Here is a 13,306-nt window from a genome sequence, read left to right on the forward strand (position 1 = left end):
CTACTGAGACTTCATCAAGATAAAAAGCTTATGCAGAGCAAAGGAAACCATCAACAAAACTAAAAGGCAATGTATGGAATGGGAGAAGATATTTGCAAATGACATATCTGATAAAGGATTAGTATCCAAAATCTATAAAGAACTTACCAAACTCAACACCCAAAAAACAAATAATCCAATTATGAAATGGGCGGAAGACATGAATAGACACTTTTCCAAAGAAGACACACAGATGGCTAACAGACACATGAAAAGATGTTCAACATCAGTCATCATCAGGGAAATACAAATCAAAACCACAATGAGATATCATCTCACACCTGTCAGAATGGTTATAATTAACAACACAAGAAACAACAGGTGTTGGCGAGGATGCGGAGAAAGGGGAACCCTCTTACACTGTTGGTGGGAATGCAAACTGTGCAGCTGCTCTGGAAAACAGTATGGAGGTTCCTCAGAAAGTTAAAAATAGAACTACCCTATGATCCAGCAATTGCAGTACTAGGTATTTACCCAAAGGATACAAAAATACAGATTTGAAGGGTTACATGCACCCCAATGTTTATAGCAGCAATGTCCACAATAGCCAAAACTATGGAGAGAGCCCAAATGTCCATTGACTGATGCATGGATAAAGAAGATGTGGTGTATATATATATATATATATATATATATATATATATATATATATACACACACACACAGAAATATTATTTAGTCATCAAAAAGAATGAAATCTTGCCATTTGCAACATCATGGATGGAGCTAGAGTGTATTACACTAAGTGAAATAAGTCAGTCAGAGAAAGACAAATACCATATGATCTTACTCATATGTGGATTTAAGAGAGAAAACATATGAATATATGGGAAGGGGGAAAAGAAAAAAAGGAGAGAGGAGAAATAAGACATAAGGGACTCTTAATAACACAGAACAAACTCAGGGTTGATGGAAGGTGGTAGGTGGGGGAGAGGCTAGATGGATGATGGGGATTAAAGTGGACACTTCTTGAGATGAGCACTGGGTGGTGTCTGTAAGTGATGGATCACTGAATTCTATTCCAGGAACCAATAATGCACTGTATGTTAACTAACAAAATTTAAATTAAAAAAAAATAAAGTAAATGAATCTGTGTGGAATATTTTCAAAATAAAAATTACAGGAAAACTGTTGAATATTTCTAATGCTGCAGAGGAATTTAGATTTCTAATACTGGGAACCTGTGATATACTCAGGTAACTAGATAAGGGGATCTACACTGGGGACACATGTATGCAGATGCTGTCACTACTGAGAGGGTACAATATTCCTCCCCACTCTGTAAGAGGACATTAGCAAAGAGCAAGTAGTATGGAGCCAGTTTTGTAACCCAAGAGACCAGCGGTGCGTAAGGATGTATGGGAGGACTGCCCAATGACAGTGATACCTGAGGGTCAGGCTTGCTTGATATGAAAAGCAGCCACCGATGGTAAATCATTTGTGCCATTTCTTCAAACAACAACAAAAAAGAGCAGGAGGAGGAGAGGAAGACGAGAGAGAAGAGCACTACAAGGGAGGACACTGGGCAATTGTGACACAGAGAGAAACGGATCGAGAGGCCTATCCTCCTGACCCCGGCATATCTGTAATCTCTTACCATCTCCATCCTAGTTTCTGCATCGGGGAACTCCACATTTTAGCCCAGATCATCTGTAAGTTCTTTACTAGTTCTTACATTTGTAAGGTCTTGCTAAAACAGTTTCAAATTCTTTTTTTTTTTTTTAAGATTTTATTTATTTATTTGACAGAGAGAGACACAGCGAGAGAGGGAACACAAGCAGGGGGAGTGGGAGAGGGAGAAGCAGGATTCCCACGGGGCAGGGAGCCCGATGCAGGGCTCGATCCCAGGACCCTGGGATCATGACCTCAGCCGAAGGCAGACGCCTAATGACTGAGCCACCCAGGCGCCCCAGAGTTTCAAATTCTTTAAGACTCTGCTAAAACAATCTTTGGAAGATTCATAATCCAACTTTATTACTCAGGCAGTACAATTCTAGTTCAACTCCTTAACACTTTGGCATCTGGTGCTCCTAGGGTCCTTGAGAAGAATTCCTGATTGGGTTCTGATAGGGTAGAGCTCAGGATGCTGTTAGAAGCAAAAGGTGAACAGATGGGTGAGCTGCTCTAAGCAGTGCTAGTTGCAGTTTTTTCTTTTCTCTTTTTAAATGAGAGGTTAGTCTTCCCCAAATCCCAAGGCTCCACTCCCTAATTTGGAGATGAACCAGATGATTTCACTGGTCTTTCCCTTCTCTGGTTTCTATGATTCATCAGCTATAGCAACCAGGGTGGGGTAAAGAAAACAATTCTAATATTCAGTTATGTTGTAGCTCAAAAGGAAGGAATCTAAGAAAAACTATTAAGATTGTAAGAGAATGAAAAAATATAACCCCTAATACTCCTAACTCAGAAATTGTTCCCAGGAGGTGTCACTACATCCAGTGCCCTGATCTCGCCTCTTTAAATATCAATTACATGAACATTTTTGTTCATCAAATGCTCTACACATCTTTTTCTATGAAATTGGTAAAATGCTTAATGTAGTACAGATAAATGCCCAGTTGGTTTTGATCACCCATGTCTCTGAAAAAGCTGCCAGTATCTAACTATAAAAATCAAGGAACTCCGGGACGCCTGGGTGGCTCAGTCGGTTAAGCGGCTGCCTACGGCCCAGGTCATGATCCCAGGGTCCTGGGATCGAGTCCCACATCGGGCTCCTTGCTCAGCAGGGAACCTGCTTCTCCCTCTCTCTCCCTCTGCTTGTGCTCTCTCTGTCAAATAAATAAAATCTTAAAAAAAAAAAAAAAAAAAAATCAAGGAACTCCCTAGACAAATGCACTCTATTTAACAAACACTGAGTATTCACCATATGCCAGGCACTAGGGCAGGACTGCACAGCAGATGCCTAATAGGCAAAAACATGGTAACTCTGACCTCAAGGTCTAGTAGAGGTAAATAAGTAATTCTTATTCGACAAATGTATCAGAAATGAAATCAAAGTGCAGGGGAACCCAATAAGAGAATGACTAATTCTGTCAAGGGCAGTTAACCAATAGAGAAAGGAAGTAAGACATTCTGTCTTGGCCAATGCATTTAGTTACTCATAGCTATTTGAAGTAATTGTGTAACCATAGGAGAGGAAATGTAACATACACCAATGTATTCTATATCCGTGGACAGTGTCAATGTAGAGCTGTGACTGTTTTTTTTTTTTTTGTTTTTTTTTTAAACAAACCATTCTAGTATAAAAACAGGTAAAGAGGAATAGTCACTGGAGAAGATATATTATTTGGCTAATTCCACTCATGTGAAAACTTGAGAATATTTTTGGAACTCCTCTACTTAATTCCCTCAGAGCTTAAGGCAAATCTTAGTCAACTGAGAGGAGTTCTAAGCAATAGCTAAAGGTCATTCTGAGCCAAGGCTCATGACTAAGTGTGCAGAGGATAGTAGGAGTTTCAACTGGGGTTAAAAATACATGAAGCCATGAATAGGACCTCATTTGATTACATTGTTTGATGGAATCAATAGTATTGATTTTCTGGTTTTAAGGGAATTTGATCATTTTGATATGATGTCTGAAGTGGGTATCAGTCCAATAAAGTTTTTGGAGTTCTTAAGATACTAAATATTCAAAATAATGTAATACAATCTAAAGGTACTTTTTTTTTGGCGAAAATACCCAAAAATATAGTGGGCTGAAATGGAATCTTCAATAATGACATACCTATGGATGAGGTACTTATACATCAAAAAGAGTTTCAAAAACCAATTCTCCATGGCCAAGGAAATAGCCAACCAAGTTGATTACAGTTTCCTATGACTGACATTGGCATCATGTAGGTCTCTATCAAAATGGATTAACACCACCAGTCCCTTTTCAGAGCCAGTGGCATTGTTGAGTATTCTGGATAGCTAGAACAAACTCCAACATGACCCCACACAGCTGAAGAGGAAAGAAGAAAAAGCACAGAGTCAGTGGATGCAGAGTGTGTCTAGAGACCCTTGCCAACCACTCCTCACAAAGGCTGACCACTCTCCTGGAGTGGCAGTTACTCTTCCTTCATAAACAGAAATCCTTTCTCAGAGTCATTAACATTGCTTCTGTTAGTCTCTTAACAAATTAGTCTGTTAGTAAGTTGTGTACATTATAAAATTGCCTGCCCTGTACTGTGGAAAAAAAATACATGAAGCCTTCATACCCTTTTCAGATATCAAACTGAAAAGGTACGAGGGGCAGAAGGCATGGCCTGAGACCCACCATGGGCTGGCAATGCTGGTCTACATATTTCGTTTTAACTGGGTAAGCCAATTTTCTCATTCAAAGCTGTAGTATTCATTTTAAACTTTTAAACATTAACATAATTATCACACAAACATTAAAATATTCTGGGGAGGAGCTCATGCATGACTTACTCTGACCCTCAAGTTTCTGAAGGGAGGCAACTTAGGTTTCAGTTTGGGCTTCTGGGCTCAGCTACTTGGCTCATTTCATTTTTCCTTCTTATACCCCAGAGTCTAAGTTTTAAAAGGTTAGGAAAGAGTCCAACTAGGTAAAAGTGACATTTAAAGAGTTAACCATCCTTTTTAAAGTGACTTACTTGGGAGGATACCAACCTTTTTTCCAGATTTAGAGTGTGCTTCCAAATGATACAGAGTTTAATTCCCCAAAGAATAATTTTTGCAAAGGAACCCTTACTCCACTTAACTCTGGGCTGTGGAGGGAGGAGAGGCACCTGACCCAGTTTGCATGAGGGTCTGCAGCACTTACCACTCCATTTCTGACTTGTCTAACTCCAACAGATTTAAGATCAGCAACTTCTATCTCATGGGCTTGACCACATTCTCACAAATGTGGCAGGCATTATTTGGAATTGCAAGAACAGAGATGACAGATGGCCAAGTAAGATGGATCACTAGAAGCTTTGGTTTGGATTGAAAAATAGCCTCCCCTGATCTCCCTGCTTTCAGACTTCCCTAGTTTCCATCCTCCCCCCCAATCCAGCCTACATATTATATATTGCCATAGTTTCCATTAAGGAAGTTTAACCTTGTTGCCCATCTCTAGTGCCACCCCCCATTAAGAAGCTTCTCCTTATTCCCCACCTCAAGACAATGCCACAGTCTCTAAATCAATCACAGCTTTTTAGTGACAAGTTCTCCCCAGCACACTGTCTTAGATCCTTTGGGTCCCTTCACCCTAGGCACACTGGTCATGTCTTAGCCACATGGATGACCTGCCCTTCCAACATGCTATGCATGTTTGCACCTCTGAACATTGACTATACTTTGTCCCTGAGCTTGAAATTTCCCTTCCAGTCTGGCAAACTCCTTTCAAGTTTTAGCTCAGATGACATTGCTCATTGATTTGGTCTGACAATAATTCACATTTACACAGGGACTTGCAGTTTAAAAAGAACTTCCATATCCATTATCTACTGGGGGGCCACTAAAGCCTATAGAATATGCTGGCAAGGTATAAATATCTGGATTTCGCAGATGAAAAGACAGAAGAGCAAAGAGGGGAGAGATACAGCCTTAGCAAATGGAGGAGCTGAGACTCTTAACTCCGTACTCCCCACTTCCCATCCCCTTCCCAACCTCATGCCTCTTCCATCAAACTCCAAATCTGGGCTGCCAACTTCTGAGACTCAACTTCTCATACTTCTCTCCAAGTTGTAGCAGACAGTCTTAACATTCTAAAGACTTCCCCAAATGCTGGATGTGAATTAACTCTAGCACAGGCTCCTGGGAGGCAGAAGGCTTGGCGGACAGCAAACTTAGCACTCCCTTATATGCAAAATAACATTTTGGCCTTAGGCACTTAGTAAGTTACATAGTCCTTGCTCCTTAAGAGTCAAAGTTTTCAGGCACTAGAGTGTAGCATTAAAAAAAGCCAAACTGAATTAGGGACTGACCCACCACTTTATTAGCCTCCCAACATGCACAATATACAGAGATATTCAAGCCTCATGCACTGTGATTTCAGTTTCCCTCACTCTCTCCCTGAACTCAAACGAACTCATTGTGCAATTCTACGAGATTGCATTTTGGAATTGGACAGAGACCACTTCCAGCTGCCCATTGTGGCACTTGGGAAACTATAATCTGCATCACTTTTCGTGGGACAGAGGGCAGACATTATACTTGCAAAATGTATTCCATTATTTATTTTTCACATTAGTAAAACTGCTGTTTGCATATTGTTAGGACCCATGACTAAAGCGTTAAAAATAAAACACAAACTCTGTAAAATACATTCTATATCTTAGTCATCTAGAAATGTTAACTTTAAACAGACTGCAATCACTTGATTATTTATTCTGGACTCATTTCTCACTTTGGGTTGAAAACTTCAGGAGCAAATTTAAATATTATCTCATGGATAATAATGCAGTCAGTAAGACTGTCTCTGGGCACAATATCCTCTTTATTTATTTGGAGTCTCTCTAACAGGTTAAACCAAAAAACCCTACAGTTTATTTCTGGAGCCTAAGTTGGGTAGAGGTTTGTTGAAAGACCAACTTGAAAAACTGTGGATGACTTGTTTACTTGGCATTGGAGAACATTACCTGCAGATGATGAGACCTCAAAAGTTGTGTGAAAGAAACGGCTTTTTTTTTTTGGCCACATCAGGAAAAACAGGTTTGTCCAGACAAGTTTTGGCTGCCAGGTAGAATGTTTTCAAGAGGTTTTGAAATATGGTATCTTTAAAATTGTTTAATCTGAATTTGTACGTCCTCTGTTGTTCCAAAATGAAATAGAGTAACACTGGGTGAGTCAGACAGTAATATACCACCTAAGTAATGTGCTCTTCCTGGTGCATAGCAAGAAACACACATTGTTGATTTGTCTCATTACTGGTGATACTAACTTTAATCGCTTAGTTAAGATAGTTTCTGCCAGATTTCTTCTGGATTAAGTAAACAAGTAAGTATACTATACCTAATAATAACCATCTTCTGGGGAGATTCCTTAATAAGACTACATGAATATTCCTGGGCGCCTGGGTGGCTCAGTCGGTTAAGTGTCTGCCTTCAGCTCAGGTCATGACCCTGGGATGGAGTCCCTGCTCAGCGGGGAGTCTGCTTCTCCCTCTACCCCTCCCCCCTTCTCATGCTCTCTCTCTCTCAAATAAATTAAAAAAAAAAAAGCCTATGTTAATATTCCTCTTTGCCATCAAATTTTCACCCACCATATTTAGCATCCTTTGAGGATTCTTAGCTAAGTAATTATCTCTATAATGATTGTAAGTTGGTTTTTCTAATTCCATCATTCCCTCTGGATTTATTGGTTGGCAATCTACTGTAGAATAGAGTATTTCCTTCTTCTCCATTTATTTATTCATTTATGCCAGCATGAGCATGTGGATTACTATTTTACTTAAAGCATTATAATATGTTACTATCATTCTTTCATGCTCAAATTTTCCCAGACCTAAGAACTCCTTTAAGCTAGTTCCTATGTTCTTTTAACATGCATCCATTACTCTTTGAGCACCTTCTTACTTTCTGGTGCAAGACAATGTTCCAGGTTCATCTTGTATTTTCCCAGCCCCAATCTTGGGATAGTATCTCCAAGGAACACTGATTTCTTTTAGCGAAGGATACAATTTAGAAACCAAGATCTGGGTGCTAGGTGTGTTCATTGCTATGTGAGTATTACTGCTTCTAGGCACTATCAGCAGAATTAGGAAATATGTATGCATATGTACACATAACACACAGCTGTATCTGTTTCTCCATCTCTCTCTATATATATTAAGTGCCACAAATTCACTCTGATACTTCAATTCCAATCCAATACCATGGGGTTTATTCTTGCCTTCCTCTTTCCCATTATTCTCAATATAAAATGTATTTATTTGCTCAGTTAATCTAGTATGTAACCAAACTCCCTGTCCCTTGGCCCTAGTAAAGACGAAGTAGAAGAAAGAAAAGGCCAGTGTGGTCCAAGGCATGCCAGCCCCAATTTCCTGGTTTATCAGCCCAAAGGTAGGACCCAATCTTCCTGTCTATTTCTCTCCTCTAAGTTGTAGACCCACATTTTCACTTTACAGATTCCATAGGACATTATCACCTTAATTGTACTGTTGACATTTGGTTAAAATGTAAGTAGTTGTCTTTTTACGCCATCTATATTCTTCCTCTAATATTTTCATTTAGGTCAGTGGCAGCACTCGGGCTAAAAATTTCAGTTGTCTTGGAAACCTCTACTTCATAATTCCAACACACAAGCTACTTCATGTGCCATGACCTTTAGCTCTTCTTTGTATTCCCAAGACCTAGTGTCTATAACCTACTTGTGACTCTATGTTACATGAGGTAAACATTCATTTGGTGGACAGGATCAAATCTCATAGCTGCTAACTAAATAGCTTTCCAATTTACCTTTCCATCCACCTGCTATTTGTAGAGTTACCACCTCCTTGCCGTAAGTCTTTCCTCTCTCTAAATAATCCTTTATATTTTAAGTTTCCTAAAATTAATGTCATTTTGCTTGAAAAGACTTCAATGTCTCCTCACTGCTCTTAGAATCAAATTAAACTATCTGGGAATAATAATCAATACCTTCCACTATCAAGCTCTAACTTACCTCTTCAACTTTATGTCCCATTTATCTTCTTTTACCCTCATACTTGTTACAAGATCATATTTGCTATTTTTGAAAATCAGCACTTTCCATAGGATTTTCCCTAATGCTATAATGCTCTGCCTCCTTTTTGTCCATATTAATATTTTACTTGCCTTTCAGAACAAGCTTAAAGGTCATTTTTACCATGAGTTTCTCTTATTTCCAAGCACCCCCTTTTCTTACTCCTATGCACTATTGTGCCACTTAAATTCTGCTCTGTATTATAGCTCATTGCACATATCCATCTCTCCAACTAGATTAGAGAATACCCTTAAGACAGAAACCAATACTATTTATTTTTACATCCCAAGAAATTGGCATAATGTACTATACACCCAGTAGATGCTCAAAAAAGCATTGTCAACTCATTTCCATGTTTTGCAGATCAGTTGGCAATGAATTTCATTGTTTCCACCTTACCTTCTCCTTAGTCCTTAATGTTTATAAATCTGATTTCTATACCAGCTACTTTAATGAAACTTCTATAGCTGATGATAAACCCAAGCAGATATAGCTTTATGAGCAAAAGCATGCAAGTAGGGCCTAGAATGGCTAATCTGTGTGTTGGTAAAACTTGGCTGAAGCAGATGTTGTATTAATGCAGTGCTCGGAAGAGAGGTAAAACCCATGGAATCAGTGTAGCATTCCCTTGTTACACTGACTCTTAAGATTAACATGCACATACTCTCCTGTGCTGTACATTTTTGGGCAAGCCAAACCTAGGATAGGGACTACAGAAAAGATTTCCTCCTTTTCCCCTCCAAGAAATGCATATTCTCAAGAAAAGGGAAGGAGGAATTCAACCCACTAATCACAGACTCTTTAGGTTTCTTCACTTTCAAAACAGCAATTAATTCATACTGTGGCTTTTCCTCCCATTCCTTAGAGAATTAACCGGACTATACCATGCATGTACAGCAATAAAACACAACCCTTTTGTAGCTCCTTGCTTGATCACATTCTAACAGTAGTTCATATATTGGAAGCAAACATGTATGCCAAGGCAATAGTACATTATGCCTGTACTGTTTGTATCTTCCTTTTTGATGAGGCAATCTAAAATTCCCATCCTAGAAATAGACATCTGGGCCTCAACTCCTTCAGTAAGATCTACCTGGCAGATCAGACCCAATCCTCAGATAGATGCTTTGTGTGTCTGCCCCTACATACCTTGATAAGTCTAGACATTACCTAAGGGGAACATGGCAAGAGTGGAAGGACCAATGAAATACATCTTTATTCCTACATTCAAGGAGAAACTTAATAAATCTTGATATCAAATACTCTTATGGTTTGATTAAAAGGTACCACATACCTGTAACACATAACAAGCATCTTAATACGTGTATCAGAAACTTCAGATTTAGCATGTTCATAACAAAATATTCAAGTGTTTTCTCCCCTCTCCACCCTAAACCCATACTTTCTTGTAATATATCTAAAATGTTTACAGTGTCCAAAGCTAGAACCCAAGCAGAATGGAAAGGAACAGGTTAACTTCCCTTGCAATTGCAAAAGAAGATCCAAATAGTGAAACTATTTCCAAGTTTTGCTAATCAATTGGCAATGAAAAATTTCATTGTTTCCACCTCACCTTCTACTTACTCCTTAATGTTTATAAACCTGATTTCCATACTGGCCACTTAAATGAAACGTTTTAGTGAAGTTATATGGTTTTCTCTGGGGCTCCATTCACGATCCTTCTCTCATTCTACTAATTTCTGCTATGTTACCTTATACATTTCTCTCAATCACCACAGACATACCAACAATTCCCAAATCTGTATTGATGAGATCAGGCTTCTCTTCTGAGTTCAAAATTCAAATTATCAACCATCTCTATTAGATTCAGCATATTGGTAATAAGACATTAAACAGTGTCCTTTCTTTTCTCTCCACCCTAAACCTAATTCTTCTTCTATATCCTTAAAATGTCCATGGCATTTGTGGTAGTTAAAAAATGTTCACAAATTCTTCCTTTATTCCTCCTTTCAAGAGGTGGAGCTTGAGTGTGCACTTACTAACATATCTAATGAGGAAAATATGGCAGAAGTGACAGTATTTGACTTCCAAGACAAAAAGACATTGTGGTTTCCTCTTTGCTCTTTCTCTTGACTAGCTCACTTTGGGGTAAGCCAGCTGCTATGTCATGAGGATACTCAAGCAGACCCATGAAGAGGTACATGCAGTGAGGATAAGGCTTCCTGCCAACAACCAGTGAAAGACTGGCACCACCTTTTTGAAAGTAGATGCTCTAGCCGGTCAAACCTTGAGAGGAATGCAGCTCCAGCCAACAGGTTAACTGTAACTTTGTGAAAGACCCTGAGCCAGAGACACCCAGCTGAGCTGCATTTTCTGATGCAGAGAAACTCTAAGATAATAAATGTTTGTTGTTTTAACTGAATTTTGGGGTAATTTATTATGCAGCAATATATAACCAATATTGCATCCAAACCTAGAATCCAAGGAACAAATATGGTGAAAGGAAATGAACATTTTATTTTTTATTTTTTTTAAAGATTTTACTTATTTGAGACACAGAGAGAACAAGCAGGGGGTAGGGGCAGAGGGAGAGGGTGAAGCAGACTCCCTGCTGAGCCGGGAGCCTGATGCAGAGTTAGATCCCTGGACCCTTGGATCATGACCTGAGCCAAAGGCAGAACCCTTAACTGACTGGGCCTCCCAGGCGCCCAGGAAATGAACATTTTAACTTAACTCTTCCCACTCTATCCACACTCATCCTCCTACTTTCTCAATGAGTAACACCACTATTTACCCAGTATCCGAAATGAGAAATTGGGATTTCTCTGGAAGCCTTATTTAACTCTTCCTACCAACTGTTTCACTAAGTTATCATTTTTTTCTCCTGTTACTTGAGCCCATCCCTCTTACTGCTTTAATTCCAGGCCTTTACCATTTTTCAATTATTATAACACAGCTTTCCAACTTTTCTCCTTTCCTACAGTCTTTCCCAGCTCTATTTCATTCTCTAGATTAATGCTAACAAGAGCTTTTTCAAAAGCCTATCTGATCATGTTTTTTTTTAAATTTAAATTCACTACTGATTCCCACATTGCACAGGACAACATTCAAATGTCATAGCATGGCATGTCTGTCCCTGTCCTACAGCTTTTTCTCTCAAATCCAAGTTCAGAGCCTACAATCTGGCCAACTTTCACCTTTGCATATGCTTCTTTCTTTCTATGTTAAGACCTTTCATTCTTTCTTTATAATTCTTACACACTTTTTTTTTTAAGATTTTATTTATTTATTTGACAGAGAGACAGAGAGAACAAGCAGGAGGAGCAACAGAGGGAGAGGGAGAAGCAGGCTCCCTATCTGAGCAGGGAGCCCGATGCAGGGCTCGATCCCAGAACCCTGGGATCATGACCTGAGCCAAAGGCAAACGCTTAACCGACTGAGCCGCCCAGGCACCCCTCTTACACACTTTGAAAAGACTCACCTCAACCTTCAACTCACTTTCCTTAATTATCAGGTTCAGGTTATATGGCTTTCTTTTATTACTTTATCAGAGCACTTACTCATAGATCAGTATTGTGTCCTCCACTAGAATGTGAGCTCCTGGAAAAAATAAAATCTATCTTTGATACCTAGACATTCATTTAGTCATACATCCAACTTATATTTACTAAGCAATGCAAGACAGTAATACCAGGTTAGGTGTTTGTTACATAATTGTGAACAAAACAAATATGTTCCTGGCCTTTGCATAGCTTATAGTCTAATCAAGAAGAAAGACAGTAAGTCAAATAAACAAATACTGCGATACGTGAAAAAAGAATATTATGTAACAATGCGGACCTACTTTAGACTGTGAGGCACACAAATGCAAACATTTATTGAACTAAACGTTTTCCAAGAGGTATGTATAAATTATACCTTCACCATAGGTGTAAGTGGACCAGGTTCATCACATCCTTGCCAACACTGACTCTGCTTAACACAGGGTTGCCACAAACCTTCAATTTGTAAAAAATGTAGTATCTGCAAAGTGCAATAAAATGAGGTATGCCTGTACTAAAAATCAAGGGAAAAAACACAAACATGATCAAATACATGTTATAAAAGAGGCTTGATTAAGCACAAGTGAAAAACCAAGACTAGATTTATATATATTATCAGGAACATTGAAATATATGGCTAAGATAATTTCAAAATAATTACTTGCAAGACCACACATTTTACTAGGTAAAAAGTAATATTAAAAATCAAAAGCCAAGTCTTTCTGGTATTCAGAAGTCTGAAGAAATCATTGTCTAGCTTTTTTAAAAGAGCAAATTCCAAGGGAATCCCTGCCTCTCCCTTGGTTCACTGACAAATGATTCACAACTAAAATATTTCTGGGATATGGGAATATGGGACAAAGTTTAAAAAAAAAAAGATCATGTCCATTAAAAAAAAAACACATTGTTTTAAAAAGGGAATGGAAGGCGGAAGAAATTATATATTAAAATATATAAAATAATTTTAATAATTACTTATTAATTTAAAAATATAACGGACTAAAATAATTGAAAACAAAACTTGGTAGTTGAAGATAAAAATACTCAACTGTTACTGATAATAGTTGAGAAGATTTCTTGGACTAGTTTCTTATATTAATATAAAACACATT

Source organism: Neomonachus schauinslandi, chromosome 9, assembly GCF_002201575.2.
Source record: "Neomonachus schauinslandi chromosome 9, ASM220157v2, whole genome shotgun sequence".
Lineage (NCBI taxonomy): Eukaryota > Metazoa > Chordata > Mammalia > Carnivora > Phocidae > Neomonachus > Neomonachus schauinslandi.